This window comes from Phocoena phocoena, chromosome 21 (assembly GCF_963924675.1).
Source record: "Phocoena phocoena chromosome 21, mPhoPho1.1, whole genome shotgun sequence".
NCBI classification, from domain to species: domain Eukaryota; kingdom Metazoa; phylum Chordata; class Mammalia; order Artiodactyla; family Phocoenidae; genus Phocoena; species Phocoena phocoena.
The window spans coordinates 13,006,431-13,034,251 of NC_089239.1; the positions used below are offsets into that span (position 1 = coordinate 13,006,431).

At 39.8% G+C, this 27,821-nt stretch overlaps 1 protein-coding gene across 3 annotated transcripts in view; it reads right to left on the reverse strand.

Moving 5' to 3' along the window:
* RBPMS (RNA binding protein, mRNA processing factor) overlaps nt 1–27,821 on the reverse strand; it is a 187,251-nt gene that overhangs the window by 108,345 nt on the left and 51,085 nt on the right. The gene's annotated exons all lie outside the window — the stretch shown is intronic.

The following is a 27,821-nucleotide window of genomic DNA, read 5'->3' on the forward strand; positions in this document are numbered from 1 at the left end:
TGAGTCTTTAGTCAGACCCACCCCCCAGCTTTGAGATATAGTTGACACATAATATTACGTTTCAAATGTACTTTTTGATCTAATAAACTTTTATGTATATTTCAAAATGCTTACCACTACAGCATTAGCTAACGCCTCCATCACACCACAAAATTACCATTTCTCTTTTTGAGATGAGAACACTTAAGCCCTCCTCTCAGCGACTTTCAAGTACACCTATAATACAGTACCTTAAATATACTTACAATACTGTGCATTAGATTCCCCAAAACTTGCTCAGCTTCTAACTGGAAGCCTGTATCCTTAGGTCAACATCTGCCCATTTTCCTCACCCTCCAGATCCAGGGAACTAACTACTCTGTTTTTATGAGTTCGGGTTCACCCCCATGTTTCCTATTCCTCTTCTCTACTCAAGCTGATACAACATGATCGAGTTTCTCATTATAAATCACGTTACTACTCAAAGGAAAAAAAAAAAAAAAATCAATGCTCAGTTGTAATGCCGTTTGCATGTAGGTGTACAATAAACACTACGATCAAGTAAACAGCCCCAGAATCATGAGTGCCTTTTCATTATTTGCTTCTTTATATCTTAGACAGCTTTGTTGAGGTATAATTGACACATAAACTGTACATCTTGCTTTACAATACGTTTTGACATATGTATAACCTGTGAAACCGTCACAGCAATCAAGATAATGAACATATCCATCATCCCCAAAAAAGTTTCCTTATCTCATGCTCCTTTAATCTTCCTTCTACCTTGTCCTACTATCCTCATCCCCACGCAATCACTCATCGGCCTTCTGTCACTACAGATTAGTATGTATGTTCTAAAGTTTCATACAAATGGAGCCATAAAGTAGGTATCCTTTTTCGTCCGACTTCTTTCACTTTAGCATAATTATTCCGAGATTCATCCACAGTGCTGCAGGTAACAATAGTCTATTTTTATTTCTGAGCAGTATTCTGTGGTATGAACACTCACAGTTCATTTATCCATTCACTTGTTTAAGAGACATCAGGGTTATCTCTCGTTTTTTGGCTTTTACAAATAAAATGACTATGAACGTTCATGTATCCATTTGTACAGGTCTTTGTGTGGACATGTGTTTTCTTTCTTCTTGGATAAGTAGCTGAAAATGGAATAGCTGGATGATATGGTAGGTATATGCTTCAACTTTTAAAAAACTGCCCTTCAATTCCTTGTTTTACAGCCTAGAACATGATAAATGTTCTGTGTGTATGTAAAATAAATGAATATTCTGTTGCTCTTGGGTACAGTGTTTTATACATTTCAATTAAGGTCAAGTTTGTTGTTCAGTATACCTTTTGCCTCCCCCTTCTCTCTCAACTTTGCCAGTGATAAACACTCTTTCCACAGAACTTTCTTTATCAAAGCTGCGAAGGCTGAATTACTGACAACTGCCGAAGACATGCACAAGGGAATTCTGCTATCCTGCGCACCCTCTCTGCTATCCACATCCCTCTTCCCACGTTCCAGAAAGTGAACACCATGTGTTCTACTTGGCGGCTCCGGCCACGACAACCTGGATAGAGAAGGAATCCCAGCTTCCACTCATGCAGATTTTGTTGAGTGCCCATTGTATCTGGCACTATGCCAGGTGGTAAATGGATTACACAGAGCTCCATGGAAATAATGATAAGCAGATCCTGTGTTTTAATCACTGTAGTACCATTTGTCCAGCAGGGAAGCTTAGCCATGTGACAGGTATCAATTAGGATCTGGGGAGTTAACTCAGGAAATCAACTATCATTTCTAGCACTATTCTAAAGAAAAAGGCTTTAGAAACTTGCAAGTCAAACAATTTATCAAAAAAAAAAAAACCAATAGAAATCTGGGAGTTAAATGAAAGATTATCTGATATAAATTAAGGTTCATCTACATCCGTAAAATGTATTATGCAACCAATAAAAATTATGTTCAAGGAAAAAGTACATTCAGTTTTATTCTATAGAACAAAAAGCCAACACATGTATGTATATGGAAAGGGGGAAAAATACACCGTAGGATATATATGCCAAAAGGTTTATATCTACATTACTTAGTCCTGAATGATGGAATAATAAGTGATTTTTCTTTTTTCTTTTTGGCTGTGCCGTGTGGCACGCGGGATCTTGGTTCCCCGACCAGGGATTGAACCCATGCCCCCTGCAATGCAAGCACAGAGTCTTAACCACTGGACCTCCAGCGAAGTCCTAATAAGTGATTCTGATATTTTTTATTAGCTTATTTGTATTTTCTATCTTTCTATAATAAGCATGTTTTAGAGACTATAAATGTATTGTTAGGTTGAGAACAGCCTACATTTTTTTATTACTTTATTTAGGACACCATAAATAATGTCAATATTTGTATCAATAAAAATTGTGAAGTTTATAAACTTTTTTATATATTTCAGAATTAGAAGATTCTTATCTCAGTATCTCAACAAAAAAAACCTGTTAAACATTAAAAAAACAACAAAAAAAACCCCACTGAACTGATAGGCCTAAATTTGCCTCTCGCCCATGCATTAAAAAGAGACTCAAGGCCACTCTGTTTTGTTCATCAAATTAGAGGCAACTAAGATGTCTGACACTTTATTTATACATGGACACGAATTACGTTTCCTAGAATCTAGTGAAGCCCATTATTGTCTCAGAAACCTGCCAAGACATCTTATCTCTCAATGAAGAGCTATTCTCTCCTCTGACAGAAGAGATAGTCTGGCTAGGAAAAATAACTCTTACTTACTTACATTATGAAGTTATGAGGACAACTAAAGGTCTCTTAAATCCAAATGCTTGGAATCTATGTGTTCTGAATCCTTTCTAGACCTCCTCAGACTGGGAAACTTCATTAAGTTAAAAAAAAAAAAAAAATCACTGATAATGAATGGAAAAAAAACCCTCTTCCTGAATATCTAATTCATGCTTTTCTGTGGTAACTGGGACCTAAAATCACGGGGATGTTTTAAAACATTTTAGTTTCCCTACTCTTCTCACCACCACTCGTTTTATCTGAGCCATTAAATAGTAAAGCACTTCTGGGTTTTGCCTTTGCTATGTCTACGGAAATCGCAAAGGTTAGACATGATTTTTTTTTTTTTTGGCCGTGCCGTGTGGCATGGGAGATCTTCGTTTCCCAACCAGGGATTGAAATCACGCCCCTGGCAGTGGAAGCGGGAGTCCTAGCCACTGGACCACCAGGGAAGTCCCTAGACATGATTTTTTTTTTTTTGAGAATCGATTGTTTAATCCACATTGATTGATAGTAAATCAAATAGATGAGAGGAAAAAGGCAATCTAATTCTGAATTTAATTGGCCATTCGGTTTAGTCAAATACCATGTGACTGCACGTGTGGACATGTAAAAGACATCTGCTCTGTCTGCTGGATTCCCTGATAGCCAGCAGTGCCAGGCAACAGCCTCTGCCTGAGGGCAGAAATACGTGCGGAGAGCCCCGAGTATATGCCCACCAACAGTTCAGGAGGGTTCCCTTTCCTAGACACAATTCTTGCTTGCAGGGAGCTTACTGTCACTGAAGGAATATGCAACTTTCTGTAACAAGAGGAAGCTTAGCTCATTCACAGAGTAAACAATTAGAACCCAAACAATGAGATCAAAGTTTAAGAGACATGTAAGATCCATGATCAAATACTCAGAAAAAAGCGCCCCAAAACAAATGAATGATGCCAAATGAACTTTGTCGCAGGTCAATCGTTTTCCAGGGCAACCCTTAATTTAACAGCATTGTCTATGGACACAGATGTGCCTGGCACTACGCCTTTAGCATTGCAGATGTTTACTTTATCAGACACATGGGGAAACACATTTCTTAGTCAAGGACACAACATGCCTCATAGAAGTTCAAAATGTGAAGCTGCTGACAGCTCTGTCCCAAAGGGACGCTAATGGATTCTGTGGATGTACCTCCAACTTCATTTCTACCCCAAAAGGATTGAAAGAATAAATGCTAGGAGAAATCGTCCTGTGCGGGTCAGTTAGAGCAAAGGCCTTCTTGGCTCAGCCATTATCAACCATTCCTGCAGAGGCCACAGTTACATTTTGGATAACACCAGCTGTGCGTTCTTAAATGGCACTGCCAGCTCCCACGGGGAAAGACAAGCCACACTTCAGTGACTGACTTCTAAACTCTAATTAAGTAAAGTCACTGTGTCCGTCTTGGGCTTTCCTGGACAGAAAGGCCAAAACAGGCCCTGAAATGGAAACGCCCTCCCTTTAACAAAGAACATGCATGATCTTGTAGGTAATCTAGACATTAAAATAAAAACCAATAGACAAATGCTTGTTAAATTCAGTATATAATTTCAGTAGAGAATAATCATGTAAGCCGCCACAGCCAGTAAACACACAGTGTCCCAAGACTATGGGCATTTCCTGTGGACATTTTAATCGTTTGTAAAAAAAGGTCTGAGACATCATCTCTAGCTGCTATGAGCTGACGTCTTGAGGTTCCTCTTAAATCCTAGGATTGGGAAAGGCACCCTCACATTTTCTAATGACTCATGAATAACTGTATAATCATTTATTTGAAATATCCTAAAACCCATGGGGGTGCTTCTATGATCATCTATCCTCTGCAAACTTTCTCTCCACCTATCCACATTCTCACACATACAAATGTGGACTCCTAAAAGCAGCTTTCAAATGTGTTGTATGTTTAAATCATTCTTTTGGTGTAACTGTTTTTTGAAACATATGCAAGTGGATTCCCAGGTAAGATCTTGCAGTGGGCATTTTAGAGGGTGAAAGTGCTTTTCTGGGTAGTGTGTAGCACAGTCCTAAGCACACAGTATAAAATTTTCCCTGATTTTAGAAATCTGCAGAGTAACATTGTATTCATGGGAAACGGTAAGTGTTTGCTTGTCAACGCCTCTGGTGATGACATGGCAAACAAAATGAGGTGATCATACTTCCCAGTCACAATCATATCAGGACAGTTACAACATCAAATGATAAACACTCGTGTGACAAAAAGTCAGAAAAAATTAACGTTGTAAGAGACAGAAATTTAGACGAAAAAGAGAAATGAGACAAAAAGCAAGGGAGGAAAAATGAAAAACACTGAAATCACATAAAAATCGCAGACATAAAAAGTCATAAACAGACCACAGAAAATTCAGGACTGTACACCTATTAACAAGGAGAGAACGATCAGTACATGGGAAACAGTAAAATCACATTTCTACTAATGACGACTGAAACATACTTTTTGTTTGCTTAAATAAATCCAATTTCAAAGGTAAATGAGTAATTCACAGAAAGTTTGAGAAAATGCTCAAACTCTTGCACATTTAACATGGTGAGTAGATATCCTTATCTACTGATATAGAACAAGGTTTCTGATTATTAAGTAAAAAAGCAAAACACCAGAAATTGCCCATAATCCCACTAATTCTTTCAGTGTTTTTAAGTACGTGCGCAGGTTAAAAAAAAAAAAAAAGGTACCAAAAGAATATATAATGCATTAACTATTAAATTAATAATGGGGAGGGAAGGTGGGATTACAAAGAACTTTCATTTTATATGTTTGTACCCTCTGGCATTTAACTATTTATAAGCATAAACTATTTCTTAAAAAAGAACAAACACAAGCCCAAACAGATCTCCTTTCTTTGAAAATATAAACCTTGGGTCCTTCCCATCCACTTTTGTCCTTAGAAATTCTCATCTTCTGCCTGTCCTTGCTCCAAAGGGACAAACTTGATCTAGTAGAAATACACATTTACGTAACTTGCTTCACATTTCTATTCTGACCGTCAGTGAGTGTTTCTTTGTACTTACTCTAAAAATAAAATCTAACCCAAAAAAGGGCACTAGTGACTCTAAGCTAAGGCCCTAGGTGCAGGAGCACCCGTCCTAGCTTCAGGCAAAGGGGCGTTCTTGCTTTGTGATCAACCTACTTCTCACTAGGACAAGAACAGAGGAATCACTCACTTTCCAACATCCAAGAAGTGCCTTATCTCTCGAGACCATGAAATAAACGTGGTTTCAGGGGCAGAGAAGTTAAAAAGAGCTCCACGTATGTGTGGCAGTATAAGTCCCATAGAGCTGGGTTGTTTAAACACACGAGGCTGGGGCAGGGGATCTGTGTGTTCCAGAGCCCTGTAAGTTTTACACTCTGGTTAAATAATAATAAATTATTTTATTCTTTTTAAATAAAGTGTAAGTAGATTTAGTTCTTTGCTTATTCTATAAGCACCAGCTGAAAACCCAAACTGCAAGACTGAACCACGCTGAGGACTGCTGGTCCTCTCAGTTCCAAAGAAGGCTTTGCTGGCCTGCTATGATTTCCCATTCGTATCTTTTTTTTAAAAATACATTTATTTATTTTGTTTATTTTTGGCTGCGTTGGGTCTTCGTTGCTGTGCACGGGCTTTCTCTAGTTGCGGCGAACAGGGTCTATTCTTTGTTGCGGTGCATGGGCTCCTCATTGCGGTGGCTTCTCTTGTCACCACCGGGCTCTACGGGCTCTAGTGCACGGGCTTCAGTAGTGGTGGTGCACGGGCTTAGCTGCTCAGCAGCATGTGGGATCTTCCCGGACCAGGGCTCGAACCCGTGTCCCATGTATTAGCGGGCGGATTCTTAACCACTGCGCTACCAGGGAAGTCCTCCCATTCTTATCTTGCCACCACAGAAATGGATTACCACAGTCATTAACATGGCCTGCCAGGTATTTAATTCTGGTTGCAGCTCAGCAGAAACTGACCAGCCTTTGGTCAAGCTCCAGTTTCTTCTTGGCATTGGCTTCAAATTGGACAGGTGGTCAAGTTCCTTTTTCCTGACAATGGCCACCTACTGGACTTAAAGACTTGCTCCTTTTCTAGCCCTGAGAAAGTATGTTTTGGTTCAGGAGGCCAGGTTGCTACAGACACCAAGGACTGACTAACCATAGGATAAAAGGGCCACTAAGCTGTTGTTATGGACTCCCAGCTTTGTTTTAGCTTTAAATGGATAACTGTTCTATCCTTTCTAAAGAAAAAAGCCACATAAATACCCACAATGCACGACTCCCTAGTTTTGAGGGATCCACTAGTGTTTGTCCCAAGTGCTATTCAGTTGGATATCCTATCTGTATAACCAAATTGATAGCTTTATTTAAGGCCCATGGAAACCAGGGTCCCCCTTTGCCAAGGTGATCAGAAAGTTTCCACTAACTTATGAGGTAAAGGAGGAAGACTCCGGGGAGAACATAGTGAAGAAAGAGAAACATCACGTTTCATAAACTCGTATGTACAGGGCTCAGAAAATGGACAGAGAACTGGGCCACAAGTTAGCACGAGGTACACCATGCTTCTACTTTCATTCTGGAGGATTACCCCAGGCCAACCCAATATCAATTTAAAATCAGTTGGTCTCAAAATCTCACCTTGATAGGACTTCTTAAAACCAAAGTCTAATCTAGGCCATTCCTCACATCTGTTATATTTTTAAAAGGATAAGACAAATCAAGAATTTCTAGGGTTTGAAACTGCCCAAGTATAGGCAGAGGTGTCTGTACACATAAGCGCTTAACCTCATTAAGAAATTTTCTTAGTGCTGTCAGACACAAAGAGAGGTGGGTACCAGAGGCAAATTAGGAATTTGCTGTCAAACACAATATATGGTTATCAAGTCCTTCGAGTTCAACAAGAAGTTCCTTATAAAGGTAGGAAGCTTTACCCTTTAACACCCCACCATGGCTTCTCCAAGTTCCTTTAGTCAATTTTCTGATGGCTTATTCTGTTTTAACACTGGTTAACCCATGGAATCGTACACTTTACCCAATTACACTGCACTGTTTACATTGCTAAAACATGAAGATTTTTCATTGGATACGTTATCCAGTACATTATAAACAGAAGTTTGCATTCTGATGCCCCAAAGTGCAGTTACCCTTAGGGTTTTTTAATCCTATAATGTACCCTAAAATTGTATGTCAAAAAGATCCCTTGGGCTACCCATAATACAGACTATTCCATGGCCTAACAAAATGAAATATAAGACAAGAATATACAGAAATATTATCAAAATTCTAAGACCTCTCTCTCTTTCTCTTTCGGCAGAGTTTGGGTGACTGTGATTGTCATTTTACAAAGCAGATCTCTTGGGGAAAAAATTTTTTTTACTTCATTTTACGCCTCCCAAACTGCAGAGGAAAACTATCGCAGATAGCACAGGGTTCTTCATAGTCACTTAAAGTACTGGAAAAAATTAGCAGGGGCAAGATGATGGTCCTAACAGTGCCCAGGGGTCTAATGCATTTATTGCTTTTGATTATCAGTAGTGGACAAACTCCATCTGAGGAAGTTGATCCCACTGTCAACTTTAGCTCACAATGCATTCTAAATAACTACCCACAATGCACCATAGTTCTAACAACTGCAGAAGGTGTGAGAACTGCAAAACTAAAAGGCTATGGGAAAAATGTTTGCTTCCCAATGTTTAGTCACGGGAAACTACCCAATATACACCTTGAAATTCTTTGCTGCTAGGTCGGTACACCTTCAAAATCAAAGTTCTTCCCCACACGACAGTGGTGAGCATCCCAGTACTTCGCAGCAGATGCTAAGTATGTACAGAATGAACTAAATGAGTGAATCTAAGTATTAAGTCACAGTACTAGGAGTGAGGCATAAAAGAGGCAAGTAACCCATAAACGTCCAGTTGGGAATGAGTATGAAGAAGTGAAGTCACTGTGACTTTTTAATGTGTACTCAGGAGATGAAGTACTCAAGGCAGTAAAGCATATGTAGTAAAAACAAAATGAAACCAAAAGAAAAAAAAAGAAAAGGAGTCACATGAGCCAGGCTGCTGAGACTTAAACCCTACTTCTCCAACTAGCTATGCACCTTGGACCAGTCACTTAACTTCTCCATTCACAAGTTTCCTCATCTGGAAAATCGAGACAACACTGGTAACCCAGGTGTGGCAGTTTAAAATTATGTCCAGAAAATCTCTGACACTCCTCCATTCACAACGTAGAACTTAATTCCTTTCCCCTTCAGCACGGGCTTCACTTAGTGACTCACTTCTAATGAAAAGAATATGGCCGAAGTGACACTGTGTGACTTCTAGCAACTGGGTAAAAAAAAGGCACTATGGGCTTCCCTGGTGGCGCAGTGGTTGAGTCTGCCTGCCAATGCAGGGGACACGGGTTCGAGCCCTGGGCTGGGAGGATCCCACATGCCGCGAAGCAACTAGGCCAGTGAGCCACAACTGCTGAGCCTGCGCCTCTGGAGCCTATGCTCCGCAACAAGAGAGGCCGCGACAGTGAGAGGCCAGCGCACCGCGATGAAGAGCGGCCCCCGCTTGCCACAACTAGAGAGAGCCCTCGCACAGAGAGGAGGACCCAACACAGCCAAAAATAAATATAAATTTAAAAAGGCACTGTGACTTCTTCAGCAGAAAACTCTCTTGAATCATTCACAATGGGTGAAGCCAGGTACCATGTCATGAGGATATCCAAGAAGCTCTATGGGGAGGGCTACATGATGATGGACCAAAAGCTACACAAGCAAGTGGTCCTGGAAGCAGATTTTCCAGCCCTAACCAAGTCTTCAGATGACTGCAGCCCCAGCTAAAAATGTCTTGAGGTTTATCAATTTTGTTTATATTTTCAAAGAACCAGCTTTTAGTTTCATTGAACTTTTCTATTGTTTTGTTTCTGTTTCATTTATTTCTCCTCCGATTTTTATGATTTCTTTCCTTCTGCTAACTTTGGGTTTTGTTTGTTCTTCTTTCTTTTGTTGCTCTAGGTGTAAGGTTAGGTTGGAAAGAGGGCTCAAATCAATAAAATGAGAAATGAAAAAGGAGAAGTTACAACGGACACCACAGAAATACAAAGGATTATAAGAGACTACTACAAGCAACCATATGCCAATAAAGTGGACTACCTAGAAGAAATGGACAAATTCTGAGGAAGGTACAATCTCCCAAGACTGAACCAGGAAGAACTAGAGAATATGAACAGACCAATCACAAATACTAAAACTGAAACTGTGATTTAAAAACTTCCAACAAACAAAAGTCCAGGACCTGACGGTTTCACAGGTGAATTCTATCAAACATTTAGAAAAGAGTTAACACCTATCCTTCTGGAACTCTTCCAAAAACTTGCAGAGGAAGGAACACTCCCAAACTCATTTTTTGAGGCCACCATCACCCTGATACCAAAACCAGATAAAGATACCACAAAAAAAAGAAAATTACAGGCCAACATCACTGATGAACACAGACCCAAAAATCCTCAACAAAATACTAGCAAACTGAATTCAACAGCACACTAAAAGGGGCATACACCACGGTCAAGTAGGATTTATTCCAGTGGTGCAAGGATTTTTTCATTGTCTGCAAATCAATCAGTGTGATACACCACATCAACAAATTGAAGAATAAAAACCATATATATGATCATCTCAATAGATGCAGAAAAGGCTTTTGACAAAATTCAACACCAATTTATGATAAAAAAAATGCTCCAGAAAGTGGGCATAGACGGAACATACCTCAACACAATAAAGGCCATATATGACTAACCCACAGCTAACAACATGCTCAACAGTGAAAAGCTCAAAGTATTTCCTCTAAGATCAGGAACAAGACAAGGATGTCCACTCTTGCCACTTCTATTCAACATAGTTTTGGAAGTCCTAGCCATGGCAGTCAGAAAAGAAAAAGGAATACAAGGAATCCAAATTGGAAAAGAAGAAGTAAAACTGTCATTGTCTGCAGATGACATGATACTATACATAGAAAATTCTAAAGATGCTACCAGAAAACTACTAGAGCTCATCAATGAATTCAATAAAGTTGCAAGATACAAAATGAATACACAGAAACCTACTGCATTTTTATACACTAACAATGCAAGTTCAGAAAGAGAAATTAAAGAAACAATTCCCTTTACCAGCACATCAAAAAGAATAAAATACCTAGGAATAAATTTACCTAAGGAGGCAAAACACCTGTACACTGAAAACTATAAGATGCTGAAGAAATAGAAGATGATACAAACAGATGGAAAGATATACCATGTTCTTGGATTCGAAGAATCAATATTGTCAAAATGACTATACTACCCAAGGCAATCTACAAAGTCAATGCAATCTCTATCAAATTACTATGGCATATTTTTTTTTAACGGAACTAGGACAAAAAAAAAATCTTAAAATTTGTAATGGAGATACAGAAGACCCCGATTAGGCAAAGCAATCTTGAGAAAGAAAACCGGAACTGGAGGAATCAGGCTGCCTGACTTCAGACTATACTACAAAGCTACATTCATCAAGAGAGTATGGTAATGGCATAAAAACTGACATATATATCAGTGGAACAGGATAGAAAGCCCAGAAATAAACCCATGCACATAGGGTCAATTAATCTACAACAAAGGAGGCAAGACTATACAATGGAGAAAAGACAGTCTCTTTGATAAATGGTCTGGGAAAACTGGACAGTTACATGTAAAAGAATGAAATTAGAACATTCTTTAACAGCATACACAAAAATAAACTCAAAATGGATTAAAGACCTAAATGTAAGACCAGATCCTATAAAACTCTCAGAAGAAAACATAGGCAGAACGCTCTTTGACATAAATCACAACAAAATCTTTTTTGATCCGTCTCCTAGGGTAATGGAAATAAAGACAAAAATAAACAAACGGGACCTAATTAAACTCAAAAGCTTTTGCACAGCAAAGGAAACCATAAACAAAATGAAAAGACAATCCACAGAATGGGAGAAAATATTTGCAAAGGATGGGACTGACAAGGGATTAATATCCAAAATTTGCAAACAGGTCATGCAGCTCAATATCAAAAAACAAACAAACAAAAAAAGAACCCAATCAAAAAGTGGGCAGAAGGCCTAAACAGACATTTCTCCAAAGAAGACATACAGATGGCCAGGAGGCAAGTGAAAAGATGCTCAACATCGCTAAGTATTAGATAAATGCAAATCAAAACTACAATGAGATATCACCTCACACCAGTCAGAATGGCCATCATCAAAAAGCCTACAAACAATAAATGTGGGAGATGTGGAGAAAAGGGAACCCTCCTACACTGTTGGTGGGAACGTAAATTGGTACAACCACTATGGAAACAGTATGGAGGTTCCTTAAAAAACTAAAAAAAGAGCTACCATATGATCCAGCAATCCCACTCCACAGTATGTGTATACACACACACACACACACACACACACACAGTATATATCCAGAGAAAACCATGGTTCAAAAGGATACATGCACCCCAATGTTCACTGTTCGCTGTTTACAATCACCAAGACATGGAGGCAACCTAAATGTCCATCGACAGATGAATGGATAAAGAAGATGTGGTACATATATACAATGGAATATTACTCAGCCATTAAAAAGAATGAAATAATGCCATTTGCAGCAACATGGATGGACCTGGAGGTTATCATACTAAGCAAAGTAAGTCAGACAGAGAAAGACAAATATCACATGATATCACTTATATGCAGAACCTTAAAAAAAAAAGATACAAATGAACTTACAAAACAAACTCACAGACTTAGAGAACTAACTTATGGTTACCAGGGGGAAAGGGGGGTGGTGGTGGGGAACAGATTGGGAGTTTGGGACATGTACACACTAGTATATTTAAAATAGATAACCGACAAGGACCTACTGTATAGCACAGGGAAAAAAAAATGTTTCGAGTCCACCCTCATGAGAGATCCTGAACTAGATGCACCTACCTAAGCATCCTAGATTCCTAACCCTTAGAAACTGAAATAATAAATGTTCAATCTTTAAGCTGCTAAATTTGGGGGTAATTCTTTACACAGAGTTGTCACTATGATTAAATAAGCTAAATAAAGAGTTCAGTGCCTGGTTCACAGTAAGGGCTCAGAAAATGTTACCTATATTAAGGTGGGTTACAACAATCAAAAAGGAAATGTATTTTCATGCTCCAAAGGCAACTCTAAGAGAGGCTGCAACTGACAGTACTATCACACAACCGTTATACACAAGCTTAAAGTGGACAAGAGAGAAAATAAAAATACGTTTACAGAGCAAAAGGAACTAACAAGTTAAACTAGAAGTACTGTCCAAATTATGAATCCCAATAGTGTGGCTCAAAGTCCCTTCACTACCCTCTGTCTCCTCTTTAGAAGGCCATGAGTACATCCCATTCTGACCAGCAGCCCAGCCTCCTGCTATTAATGCATCCTCCTAGACTCCTTTTCTCCTTCCTTTCTTTCTTGCTTAGCTTCCATCACATCAGGAAGTTCTCTTTTCCTTCTATTTCTGAGATTGAAGAAAAATCAAGTCTGATAGGTTCAAGCATTCCTATCAAAGAAAAGTAGTAAGGAAAAGGAAAAGTAATAAGGAAAAAGAATGTTAACAAATTGTGAAGTGGTATTAGGCAAATCATCGGTCTCTAAAATCTTTAAACTTGGACATATTTGTTATAAAGCAGAAACTAACACACCATTGTAAAGCAATTATACCCCAATAAAGATGTTAAAAAAACAAAAAGCAAAAACAACTTGGACATAGTAACACCTGCCTTCTTCCTACTTACTTTAATGGTAAAATTAAAAGTAGGAGCTAACTTCTTGATTAAGTATTAATATTCAAAGTATACTAGAAGTACATTTTAGTCAATTTCATAACACTTGATCTATTTAATTACTACTTTTTATTGGAGATAATGTTACCTACATTATACATTGATTAATGTCCACAACTCATTAAATTATCCATTTGATTAATATTCATATCAGAATGTATCATCTCATAGGACATAAAAATAATGACAATACCGTGCTGGTGAGGATGTGGGGAAAGCGAATCTCCCATTCACACTGCTGGTGGGAATGTAAAAAGGTACAACCACCTTAGAAAATATTACCGTTTGGCAAGTTCTTTCCCAACTAAAGGTGCAATTACCATATAACCTAGTAATTGCATTCTTGGGCAATTATCCCAGAGAAAAACTTATGTTCACACAAAAAAACCTGTACACAAGCATTCACAGATGCTTTATTCATAATAGCCAAGAACTGGAAATAAGCCAGATGTCGTCCAATGGGGGAATGGTTAAACAAACTGTGGTATACCAGTATCCATGGAATACCACTCAGCAATAAAAAACTGTTAACACAAATAAGTTGGATGAAACTCAAGGGAATTATGTTCAGTAAAAAAAAAGAAAAAAAGAAAAAAACCCAGCAATTCCTAAAGGTTACGTACTACACAATCCCATTCATTTAACATTCTTGAAATGACAAAATTCTAGAGATGGAAAACCGATGAGTCTGTGAAAGTCAGAGACAAAGAGGGAGTGAGGGGTGAGAAGGAAGGTGTATATTACAAAGGCAATTACAGGGATCCGTGTGGTGATGGGACTGTTCCACATCTTAACTGTGGTGGTGGATACACAAACATACACGTGGGATAAAACTGCATAGAACAAAACACGTACATGTAAAACTCGGGAAATCTAAATAAAATGAGTGGATTGTATCACTGTCAATTTCTTGGTTGTGATATGGTGCTACAGTTTTATAAGATGTTATCATTAGGGAAAACCAGGCAAAGCGCACACAGGATCTCTCTGTATTACTTCTTAGAACTGTATGTGAACCTACAATTATCTAAAAGTAAGTTTAAACAAATTTAAGTGTATATTTTTTAAAACTTTGACATAAATAATTATATAAACATCAGTCAAGAGACTTACATCAGTTGGTAAAACTAGCCGGTGAAACTATATGGTTATGGATTCACATGCATTTCTATTTTAAAGTACTATCAGAAGAAGACCTGTATTTTTCCTATTAAATTTTTAATTGATAAGATTCCATATTGTAAAAGTCATTAGAATGAAACAAATGTGACTTTTTTAAAAAAAGAGTGTATTGGGCTTCCCTGGTGGCGCAGTGGTTGAGAGCCCACCTGCCGATGCAGGGGACACGGGTTCGTGCCCCGGTCGGGGAAGACCGCACATGCCGCGGAGCGGCTGGGCCCGTGAGCCATGGCCGCTGAGCCTGCGCGTCCGGAGCCTGTGCTCCGCAACGGGAGAGGCCACAACAGTGAGAGGCCCGCTTACCGCAAAAAAAAAAAAAAAAAGAGTGTATTTTACTCAATTTATAATGTTCCTGATTTGTTCAATCACTACCTTTTATTGTACTACATATCTTAGTTATATTTTATTTTATTATCCATACCTCATTTAAAATTCATCTCATATGATATAGAAAATAAAAATTGCAAATATATAAATTTAAAATATTTTAAACTACTACTAGGTGAAAAACTTGGGAGGGTCACAGAGACTCCCACAGAGCACAGATATATATTATATGCAGGCTATATTTTGTATTAATAGGGCTTTAGGTGAACTTACTAAGAACCACCCACTTTTCTAAACCTATTTCTACGTGAGAATTTCAGCCAATATTTGTTTGCATTTAAAATGCCACATGCCTGAAATACAAATTTTTAAAATACAGTCTATTTTAGGTTGGCTACCTCCTCTAATTTATAAACTAGTTAGTTTACTGCAAAGCCCAGTGCTTATAACACATTCTTCCAGTAAAAGAGAAAATTTCAATGTTCAAGTTTGGATCACCTCCTAGCTTTTCCAATGGTAGGAATTTTCAATGCCAGAATACATTCTGTATACTTAGGCTATGACTTATAATCTCCCAGCCTACTATAGGAACTACCTCTCTAGTGATACATATTTGTTTGATTTGATAACCACCTATAATCATATCTATTTCCCATTTGTGCAGTCATTTCAATCAAGTCAATATTGAGCTTATATATTACTTATGTGTATGTATAATTATGTAAAGGGATGCCGGTCTCAGAACACTTGGCATGACTTACAAGCAGGACTGTATGTGTTGGCTGGAAGTACTGAAAGATATAACAAATGTCAGAAGAGAAATGATGAGGTTTGAGGTTGAGAAATAACTGAGATTAATAAAAGTATAATATATGCTTTCCAAATGGATCTAAAATGTTTCAAAGTTTATTAGATATTTTATCTGGGTTCTCACAGCACTGTAACTTTTCAATTTCTATAATGGAAGGAAAAGACCACTAAATTGAGCCAAGTAATTTAAGTCACATTTCTGCTTCGGAACTAGCCGTTGAGGGCTTGGGCATGAACTCTCTGAGCCTCAGTTTGCTTATTTATACAAGGAAGGTGTGGAATAGTTCATCTCCAGGTTCCATCCCCACTCCAAAGGTATAGTGAAAGGAAAAGAAAGGCTTTTGGTGAAAGCATACTGGGGTCAAAGGACATCAGTCAAGAAGACCTAGTTCTTGCCATTGAGAACCTCTCAATCAAGCCCTTGGAATATATATTTCATTGTTTTTACAAGTATATTTTTTTAATTGTGTGTTTTTATTCACAGTAGTAAAGGAGAATGTCATCTTAAGCCACAAATTTAAAGAATTCAGCAGAATTGTTAGCACAAAACCAGGTAAATGGGCTCCAGAGTTACTGATAGATCAAAGAATCTGATGAACCGACAGCAGAACAGTCATGACTGAATCCATCTGTGTTGGTTTTTTCCCTCCTGAGAAAGAGTGACCTAGCAGAGCACAGTGTTTAAGCCCACAAACTCTGCAGGCAGACTGCCTGAACTTGAACCCCAGCTGACACACCTATTAGCTAAATGGTCTTGGACAACACAGTAACCAACTGGAGCCTCGGTTTCCTCACTGGTAACATGGGGGACAGAATAAAACCTACTCCATAGGGTTGCGAAGAAGACTAAATACGTGAACATTTGTAAAGCATATAGAAAAGCACCTGGCCCATAGTAAGCATTATATAAGTTTTTGTTAAATAAGTAAATATAACCCTTCAACTGCTACGAGGTAATACTTTTTGCTGGCGGGGCAAAATGAACACTAAAGAATGAAATTATTCAAGTCCAAAACTTAGGACTTCGTTTAGCCAAAGATACTTAGAAAAATTATCCATAAAACAGTTTTTCAACAATAGCTATTAAGGAAAAAACATGACCACCGAACAAACCGCACACACCACTTAAGACACAAATATTCCCTTATTAATATTGAATCTCCAGAGTGAAATGCTGCTGCTCACACTACCTCCACGCCCCTTCAGGAACTTCTTATAGAGTTCCTTTTCAAGGTTTAACGCGTGAAAGAAAATATGCATGTATAATACGACATACTTGTAAAGAACACAAAACAGTACTCTTTCCAGAAACCAGCTCTATATTTTCCGTTTTGTGAACTTCAAACAGCTCAGGCAGGTTCCAAAACTGTTCTTCTCCAACTGAGGAAGAATTCTCAAAATTGTCAGAACCCGGGGGCATGTGAAGGATCTTTCCTAGTGGACGTGACTTGACCTGTCAGTGATCTCCCTGGAACCCAGTGTGCTCTCCAGGCTCTGGGTAGGACACAGGCTGAAATACGCACAGCCAAAACAGTTTTCACAGTGCCAGAGCCTGTGTTCTAATAAGACCAAATAAAGGTACAAGCAACTTTCCAGATTGTGCTGTCCCGTGGTGCCAAAACTTCTCACTCATTCTTCCAAACGGCCACATCTCAGCCATTAAAGGATACCTTATTTGGAACCTCGTGAAAGACACTCCTAACGTATACATTCTATACAGCAGAATATAAAAACGTCATCAGAAAAATAAAAAACATTGAGCTACAATATACCAATGACTTAAAACCTTTTTAGTGTAGTTAACACTACACATCACATGCAATACACTTTTTTGCTAAGTGAAATGTGTCCCAGGTACTAGGAAACCAGGGAACCTCATCCCTTTAACACTATCCAAGCGTAAGCAGTGCTTAGACAACTGGCCCGTAACTCGCAGATGACCCTGCAAGGCTGGCACAAGCACCATTTTTTTCCCTCCAAATGTCATAATCTGTGCTAGAGACTGTCCCATTCATCGGAACATAATAAAATTTAAAACTATCAGAAATTTAAAATTTTATTTGCAATGCCATCTTATGGCTCAAAGATGTTAAAAACAGAATATCAGATACACATACACATGCACACACATTTGGTTTTGGAAATGAATAAAGACACAAACAAAATTCCTGTTTTTCTAACCTCACAATCAGCACTGCTAATAACATGCATCAGTTTCTTGCAACTACATGAAAACAAAATTCCCAAGCCTCTGGCCTTCAAATATTCATAATTATGATTCCTTCCTTTTCTGCAATATTTCTTCCCTGGGCTCTACTAAGTCAGTCTTAACATCCATCATACCCTGCTTGTTCCTGACTGAAAACCTCTTTTTTTTTTTTTTTTTTTTTTTGCGGTACACGGGCCTCTCACTGCTGTGGCCTCTCCCGTTGCGGAGCACAGGCTCCGAACGCGCAGGCTCAGCGGCCATGGCTCACGGGCCCAGCCGCTCCGCAGCACGTGGGATCTTCCTGGACCGGGGCACGAACCCACATCCCCTCCATCGGCAGGCGGACTCTCAACCACTGCGCCACCAGGGAAGCCCCCCTCTTCTTCTTTTACAATTATTCTTTACTTGGGTAGAAGGCTCACTTCTGCACTTAGAAGCCCCAATCAATCAAGTCTCCTTCCTTCTCCAAAGCAGTAGCATTCCGTGCCTGCTTCATTATTTCCTTCCTTCTTCGCTGAACTCCTGTTGCACTGTTTGTAACAAGGTCATATGTCTTATTCTGTCTCTATTTGTTTCACAGGCTTTAGTTAAGTCCTTTCCAATTAAACTATAAATTCCTTGAGAGCAGGCACCTTACCTTATTCACCTATCACTGTCTTGAATTAGGGATCTAAATTTCCTAAGGTTAGGGATCTAAGTTTCCTTCTGAATCTGACATTTACAGATGACACACTCACTTGGGGAAAACCACAACTGGTTAGTACTTAAATTACTTCACAGAAATGGTCAGGATCCTAACTGTAAGAGAAGACGACTCCCTTCCTATCTATCCGTCAAAAACAATAATTTAAACCCGTGAAGTGATTTATAAAGTGTAAGAATTTGAGATCCCAAATTAAGTGACATTATCTAATAGTGGATTTACACAAACCAATAAATTCAGTGACTTCTAAGAGTGTACCATTAAGTATTTGATAATTTATTTTTGTTTTAATGCTCAAGACCCAGAATTACTCTAATCCTAAATTAGCGGTCAACACAATTTGTTCCTTTCCAAGAGGAAAGAACCAGCTTTCTTCTGCAAAAATTCAGAAAGGATAGTACATGAACAATTTAATTACAAGAGAAAGAAAGCATAAGTCCTTTCTCTAAATAATATAGTAACAATAACAAAAGTTTATATTAGGTTAAAGCACATTCAAGAGTTGAATGCAAAGGAGCTCTGAGATAAGAGATGACAAATCACATGTTTAAGCAAGCCCCATGCACACACATCTACCCCCCAAGTATTTTACGCTGCTTCATCATTTCACCATCTTACATCTTCAAAACACTTGCCATTTTGATAACATTTTCAAAGGACCATAAGTAGTATGAAATAACGTTAATTTTTAAGTCCTTGAAAAACAGTGTTATGCAATACTTAGTTATACATATTTCAGTTCTAAACTGGCAATCCCGAGCTACCTTCTTTACTGCTCTCGGGGCAATATATGTTCAAGAAAACATAAGGGACAACAAAAAATATAATCAGAAAGGTAATCTGCTGAGGGGAAAGATCAGATAATTCAGTGTTTCTCAAAATATGTCTGATTACAAAGATGTCCAGGGTGTCTTAAAAAATAGGTTGCTGGGATTCTCCCCCAGAAATTGATTCAGTTGATCTGGAACGAGGCTTAGGTGTCTGAACTTTTAAGAAGCAACACAGATGATTTTCCTGTTCAGACACATTTGGGAAACACTGATATGACAAGTTACCACATCCACAGAAAGGTTTTCTAGTTTTAAAAGTACAAAGCAATAGTCAATTATGCTTCCTCCCACTGAGATGAGGTTGTGGCCTTGAAAGCTCCTCACTGCCAAGGGCCATGGGGGCTGTTGGGAAGAACTTCACTTGACCTGGGAGCAGAGGCCTTTGAGCCAGGCCCAGAGTGAATCTCACACATGCAGAGAATTAGACCCTTTCCTATGAGAAACAGATCTGTGATTATATTTTATGAGGTACTTCTGCATTTATTTAGGAGGAGATCACTAAGTCTGTGCTTAAACTAGTGACACAGTGAACTCTTACTATAATTCTTCATTGAAAATAACAGAATAATTCTCCTGAGACACTGCCTAAAATTTCTGAGAGTTGTGGCTGTTTTGTTTTAGAAAAGGAGAATATCTGAGAAGCAGATCGACGAACCAACAGGCAATGATTAATTACTGAGAGCTTACTACTTGTAAGGAGTTGTAAAGCGGTGTGCTCAAACTTGAGTGTGCCTATTATCTCATAGAAATTTATTAAAATGTAGATTCTGATTCAGTTGACCTAGTGTAGGGCCTGAGATTCTGCATTTCTAACTAGTTGCCTGGTCCAGAGAACACACTGAAAACGTTCTACAGGAACGACTGCCCAAACTTTTTTTTTTTTTTTTTGCGGTACGCGGGCCTCTCACTGTTGTGGCCTCTCCCGTTGCGGAGCACAGGCTCCGGACGCGCAGGCTCAGCGGCCATGGCTCACGGGCCCAGCCGCTCCGCGGCATGTGGGATCTTCCCGGAGCGGGGCACGAACCCGTGTCCCCTGCATCGTCAGGCGGACTCTCAACCACTGCGCCACCAGGGAAGCCCTGCCCAAACTTTAATGAGCATGAGGTTCACAGGGAGGACAAGACGGTTATGTAAAGTGAAGATTCTTGGTCTCCATTCCTGGGTCTTCTGATTAATTAAGGCTGGGCCTCTGGAATGTGCGTTTTTAAATAGGGTCCCAAATGATACTGATACAGGCAGCCCATAGAACACACACTGAGAAGTACTGCTATAGAGGTCACAAAGATGAATAAAGTTTGGTATGTCCTTCTGAGGAATTTACAGGGTATGGGAAAGAAGACATCTGTGCCAGGTAGCCATACTTCAAAGCAGTATGAGATACTCGTAAGAACAGTACTCACAATTTGCTCTAAAGTTCGTAGATACGGATATTTTAGAAGGGAAAAGGTTCTGAAGTTTTGACTAGCTAACAGAAACTATTAAGAATAGTTTTTAGACGAATAGCATAAGTACACCTCACAGGAAATAAACAAATGTCAGGAATCAGCTCCAAGTCTCTGATAAGAAACGGCTTGACAAATGTAAAACATAGCTAGTGGGAAGCAGCTGCACAGCACAGGGAGATCAGCTCGGTGCTCTGTGACCACCGAGAGGGGTGGGATAGGGAGGGAGGGAGGGAGGGACACGCAAGAGGGAGGAGATATGGGGATATATGTATATGTATAGCTGAGTCACTTTGTTATAAAGCAGAAACTAACACACCTTGTAAAGCAATTATACTCCAATAAAGATGTTTAAAAAAAAGAAAGAAAGAAAGAAATGGTTTGATGCTGAAGCAAGTTGTCCCTGTATACGTTCCATAACAGAAAATACTACAAACACCTCATTGATGGGCAGGAATTTGAGGCCTAAGAATCACTTGGTACTCTTCCCCACCACCCAGTCATCATTACAGAGGTCAAAGATGAGAGAACGACAGGTACTAAACCAAAAGAAATGAAAGAAGGACCAATTCTATACACTACAAGAAAAAAAATTCTTATGGGAGGGGCAGTAGAGGTGGAGAGAGCTAATCAATCTGGATGCAACGATCTGTTCATCTAGTGTCTGAACAAACGCCAGTGTGGAATATCTAATTCCAACCTAATGATTCTTCACCTCTCCTCCTCTAACATCTGACATTTTAAAATTACAGTTTGGAAGCCTTCTCTCTGAGGGGTAATGCCCGGTACAACCACCTCTGCACATCAAACATGAATTACTCATTCCTTCCTGCCTTCCTACAGGTGGGACTTGATGGACCTGGGTTTCTCGGCCACCTCTGAATAGAGATAAAAGGCCGCTAGATGCCCATATTTTTCATGACAACTAAGCAAAGATGACTGTAAAATATATTTCTGATTACTGCTTTCCTCTTATTGAAGTTCAACTGATGCTGAACTTAGTATACTACTACTTGTACTGAAGATCTCTTAGAAACAGGAATGCAGCCTCGAGGGAGCCCACAGAGGAGGAATGCAGAGGGATATGGAGGAAGAAGCACTTCAGGGAATTATGAGTCCTATACTCGAGTACTAAACACCTCTGACCACTGCTTCATCCCTCAAAACTGTTTTCTAGGGATGTGCCATCTTTCTGAGGATCCTTGAAATAATACTGTAACTAAAATAATGATGGAGAAGAAACCTGGAAGCAACTACTTTATAGTGGTTCCAGGCCAACATCAATTCCTGAATCAACACTGCACCCAGCTGCCGACTACACTGCATTCCCTAGAAGATGGGAACAATTTGTAGCTAATTTGATTCTTAAAAACAAATGGGCTAAATGCCCCCATAAATAAAATCAGCCCCCAACTGCACAAAAATCTCCAGTTTCTCACTTGTTCTCCGTTCTTATCAGTATATCCATCACTAACAGACTGTTTCTTGAGGGAAAACATCAGTAAAATGACAGTTTTCCCTGAGAAAAGGCACTAAACTAACCCCATTCATACTTCTAGAGATCCTGAAATAATGGGAGCTACTTCCAAAGAGAAAACTGTTTGGGGGTCGGGGGAGATGATCCGTATCTATCAAAATCTCAACTTAGTTTCTGTGCAAAGCCTTCTTGCTTTGCTTGACAACCTTCACACGACCTATATCAAAACACCCACTCAATAATGAAAGACAGCTCAGCCTTGCCTAATCAACAAAGCCCTATGAGTACAGACCCTGTGTCAATAGCCGTAGTAATACCTGATATACATCATTTTATACAAGAAGTTTATTAGATATTAGCTTAGGGAGGTATGAAAATGAAATCTTCTGAGGCTTAGGGTACTGGGATGGCAGGTGTGAATCTAAAGACCTCAAAAGCCCAGGCCAGGGACTTTCCTGGTGGTCCAGTGGGTAAGACTCTGTGCTCCCAATGCAGGGGGCCCGGGTTCGATCCCTGGTTGGGGAACTAGATCCTGCATGCATGCCACAACTAAGAGTTCACATGCCGCAACTAAAAGATCCCGCACGCTGCAACTGAGAAGGCCACATGTTGCAACTGAGTCCGCACGCTGCAACTAAGAGTGTGCATGTTGCAACCGAGAAGTCCACATGCCGCCACTAAAGATCCCGCATGCCGCAACAAAAAGCCCGTGTGCTGCAACGAAGACCCAGCACAGCCAAAATAAATAAATAATTAAATATTTAAAAAAAAAAAAAAAAAAAAAGCCCAGGCCAGTGAAATGTGCTGGTCTGCCTACTTCTGCTACAGAGCAGGTTATGAAAAACAAAAGGACTCCTATATTGCAGCACCCAGGGCCTGTTCAAGACCCCAGGACTGGAACATTTCAGGGCGTGCAAATGATTAAATATTCTACCTCCAGGGCTTTTAAAGCAGTCTACTTTTTTTTCTTTTTCTTTTTTTGCGGTACGTGGGCCTCTCACTGCTGTGACCTCTCCCGTTGCGGAGCACAGGCTCCGGACGCGCAGGCTCAGCGGCCATGGCTCACAGGCCCAGCTGCTCCGCGGCATGTGGGATCTTCCCAGACCGGGGCACGAACCCGCATCCCCTGCATCGGCAGGCGGACTCCCAACCACTGCACCACCAGGGAAGCCCAAAGCAGTCTACTTTTAAAACAAATATTAAAATGCTGGCTAGTCACCATGCTCACTGTATGTTTTCTACTCATTTCAATATATGTGGTAGGATTTTTACTAAAGAAATACACCTGCCTTTCATCAGCGAGCATCATAAATTGCTAAGGAAAAATAATTTTACTCCAAAGTTTCTCTACTATTAAAGAATGTTTTCTTAAACTGAAGGAAAACCTAACTTCTATAGCTTTCAGTCAATGGGAAACCCAATAAAACCAAAAATGACCGATAAATTAATAGCTACGTTCACCCACGTTGCTACAGGAGACTATGCCAACTTTTAGAATGCCAGTTATTTTTTCACAGTCATGCTGCTCTGGAAATATTACGCAGCATTTTATGTGATGACTTCTTCCCACTCAAGCGTCATGAGTTCCAAGGCAGGAACTGAGACTGAAAGCCTGAGCTGGTTGGAGGGAAACTATCAAAAGTTGCTATTTGGGGCTTCCCTGGTGGCACAGTGGTTGGGAGTCCGCCTGCCGATGCAGGGGACACGGGTTTGCGCCCCGGTTCGGGAAGATCCCACATGCCGCGGAGCGGCTGGGCCCGTGAGCCATGGCCGCTGAGTCTGCGCGTCCGGAGCCCCTGCTCCACAGCGGGAGAGGCCGCAGCAGTGAGCGGCCCGCGTACCAACAACAAAAAAAAGTTGCTATTTGTTCCCCACGTTCCCGGCCAACACCACAGGTATGGGCGTGGTGTTCTGCTCACACCCTTCCAGCCCCTATCAGAAGTGACCTCCCAAGGTGTCTGTCCTACCCTTCTCCTCAAAGTCTAGTTCTGGGTATAAGGAATAAAAGCGAACAAATCAGGTTGTAACCATCCAGAGTTTCCATCAGACTGAAAGGAAGTCTACTTGATAGACTTTGCAAAGTAGTCCATCTCCAAGTCCATTTCATGCTGAACGGCTTAATTATTAATTCTTAGGAGCTAGCATGCAAGTGATTAAATATTCTACCTCCAGGGCTTTTAAAGCCATCTACTTTTAAACAAATATTAGAATGTTGGCTAGTCATTGTGCTTCTTGACTGTAAAGTGACTAAACATAGCAATCTAAAGTTTCGTCATTTTAATCCATTCTCCTACCCTTCATTTTAAGAGGAAACTTATTTGGGAGAAGGAAACTATGCATTAATTTATTTTGATGTGGCAACCTGCCTTCCATCCGTGTCCCTTGTAATACCTCCATTTGTTTAAAAGAAAGATAAACTGTTCTTTAAAAAGGCTTGGAGCCCTGCTTCTAACAGGACATCCTAGTTGACCTGGAGTATAACTAAACGTAAAATGTAATTTTTCACGATTTTCTGTTGAAACTAAACTCTGCCCATAAAACCGTAGACTCCGGTCCTGAAGGAGCGCTTTCCAAGTCAATGGAAAAGTACTCTGAAAGACAAAATGCCTAAGAGACTCTCAGAGGGGCAGAACCCCCCTAGAATCTGGTCTCCAGCCTGAGCAGTGATGCCCCTGCAGTGAATCTCCCTGAAGCCCAGTCTCTCCCTGTTTGAGGTGCGGTGACAGTGCTGGCATCTGTCTCCTCCTGAGAGGAGGTGGTATGTGAGGACAGGCTCCATGACCTGTGGAGAACTAAAGGCGGAGGGAAAAAGGGGAAATGATTTAGGTTGCTTCAGGATATGAAAATATGAGACTAAGTCAGAAGAGGAGGACCATGTGAGAGAATCCCAGTATTTTAACTAAAAATCCAAGCTTATACATGCTATGATTTTTTTTGTCTGTCACATTTTCCTCTCTCTTACTTTTCTTTCATTCAATGAGGCTCAGCAAAGCATTTAAGGAATAGATACCAGAGTGGCAAACTGTTCAAAAGTCTGAGAACGTGGAGTTAGCACTGATCTAAATGCTGTGTCCCCCGGAAAAGGTACCTATCATTCTTCTCCAGTGTTCCTAGCTGAGTGAACAAATATGCCAAACCCCCAGATTTCTAATCCTGACTTCAACTCCAGGGGCAGGGCAGGCTTGATAAACAGAATAGAGAGAAAAGCTGCTCCAGTGAATATGGCCTCACAAAGTTTTGATGAATTGGATAAAGAGAAGAAATAAAGGGTATGCAGAGTTGTATAATACTTAAAAAATACTGCCAAACATTTTACCACATGCAGTATTTAATCCCAACTCCAACCAGATCAACTAGGTCCTATTTCTGTCTCCACTTTATAGGTGAGAAAACTGAGGCTCAGAAGGCTTAAGTAACTTGTAATAAAACTACAAAGTGATACAGAGCCAAGACCTGATTGTCCTGAGTCCAAGACTTCTAATCCTTTATACCCATTTCTACCCACTGTTCTATGTACTTTTCCAAATTCTTACCAGTCATCCTTTCTTTTTCATGCACCGCTACTTCCATTTCAAAAAATTCTATACTTGATAGATAAGGTGTCTTGAATTTGAGAGGCAACACCGTAAAGACGGTAAAGAATGGAAAGGGAGGGCTTCCCTGGTGGCGCAGTGGTTGAGAGTCCGCCTGCCGATGCAGGGGACACGGGTTCATGCCCCGGTCCGGGAAGATCCCACATGCCGCAGAGCGGCTGGGCCTGTGAGCCATGGCCGCTGAGCCTGCGCGTCCGGAGCCTGTGCTCCGCAATGGGAGAGGCCACAGCAGTGAGAGGCCCACGTACCGCAAAAAAAAAAAAAAAAAAATGGAAAGGGAGCTGGTTTTAAGACTAGTACTGAGAACAGTGGTAGAGCTAATCCTCATACCAATGGTAAAAGGGGCACAGGGGCCAAACACCAGGAGTGCACCGCCTCACAAGTATCCTGCCATCTTCCACCAAGAACGTCATGCTGAACATTTTTAAAAAACGCGCAAGTGACTTCACACACCCTTAATGTTACAGCATTAAGATAACGTGAAAAATACCAACTCTTCTAATGCTTTACTGACATACAAGCTAATCCATTAAATTCTAATATTCTAATTAACATGAATTATGCAAAAATGATCCAGAACTAGAAAACAGATTTTTTAATGTTTCATTCTGAATTTAACAATGGACACTATAGTTGGAAAAACCATCTCAGGGCTTCCCTGGTGGCGCAGTGGTTGAGAGTCCGCCTGCCGATGCAGGGGACACGGGTTCATGCCCCGGTCCGGGAAGATCCCACATGCCGCAGAGCGGCTGGGCCCGTGAGCCATGGCCGCTGAGCCTGCGCTCCACAACGGGAGAGGTCACAGCAGTGAGAGGCCCGCGTACCGCAAAAAATAAAAATTAAAATTAAAAAAATCTCAATTTTTGTTTGTTAGCTTTTCGTGCCAACACCCTCTTACTTCTAACAGCGTATGTATTCTCAGAGAAAATCAGGAACACTGAAAGACCAGGCTATAGATTTCTGAGGCAAGAACAAAACGAACTAAGAGGCTTTATATGTCTCCGGTTTTGATCAGGGAACTATCCATAATTAATCAACTAACAAAAAAATGTAATCACAGATGAAGTACGTGACAGCTATATTAACAGCATTGTTTAAAAATTCCCCAAATAGATTAACAGATACACACTACTGTATATAAAATAAACAACAAGGATCTACTGTATAGCACAGGGTACTATAGTCAATATCTCGTAAAAACCTATAATGGAAAAGAATCTGAAAAAGAATATATAAGTATAACTGAATCACTTTGCTATACATCTGAAACTAACACTGTAAATCTCTAATTTAAAATCTTTTTAATTAAAAAAAATCCCAAATATATGCTAAGTAACATTTTTTAAAGTGAGGTAGAGCTACATTGCTGATAGAGAAAGATGTCGAAGATACAAAAACATGTTGCAGGTGCAATTTTGTATACTGACAAAATAAAGCTCTAAAAGTATTTATTTCAAAGCCAGTTAGATGAAGGACTTTTACTTTCTAATCTTTACTGAATTTAGTTTTTAAACCATATGCTTTTTTTTTTTTTTAATAACAATTTGTCCTTACAAAGTCTTTCCTAAATTAAGAATTAGAGATCCTTCTCTACACGTGAAGATTTGTAAGGAAATGTTTTTCAGGGATACCCC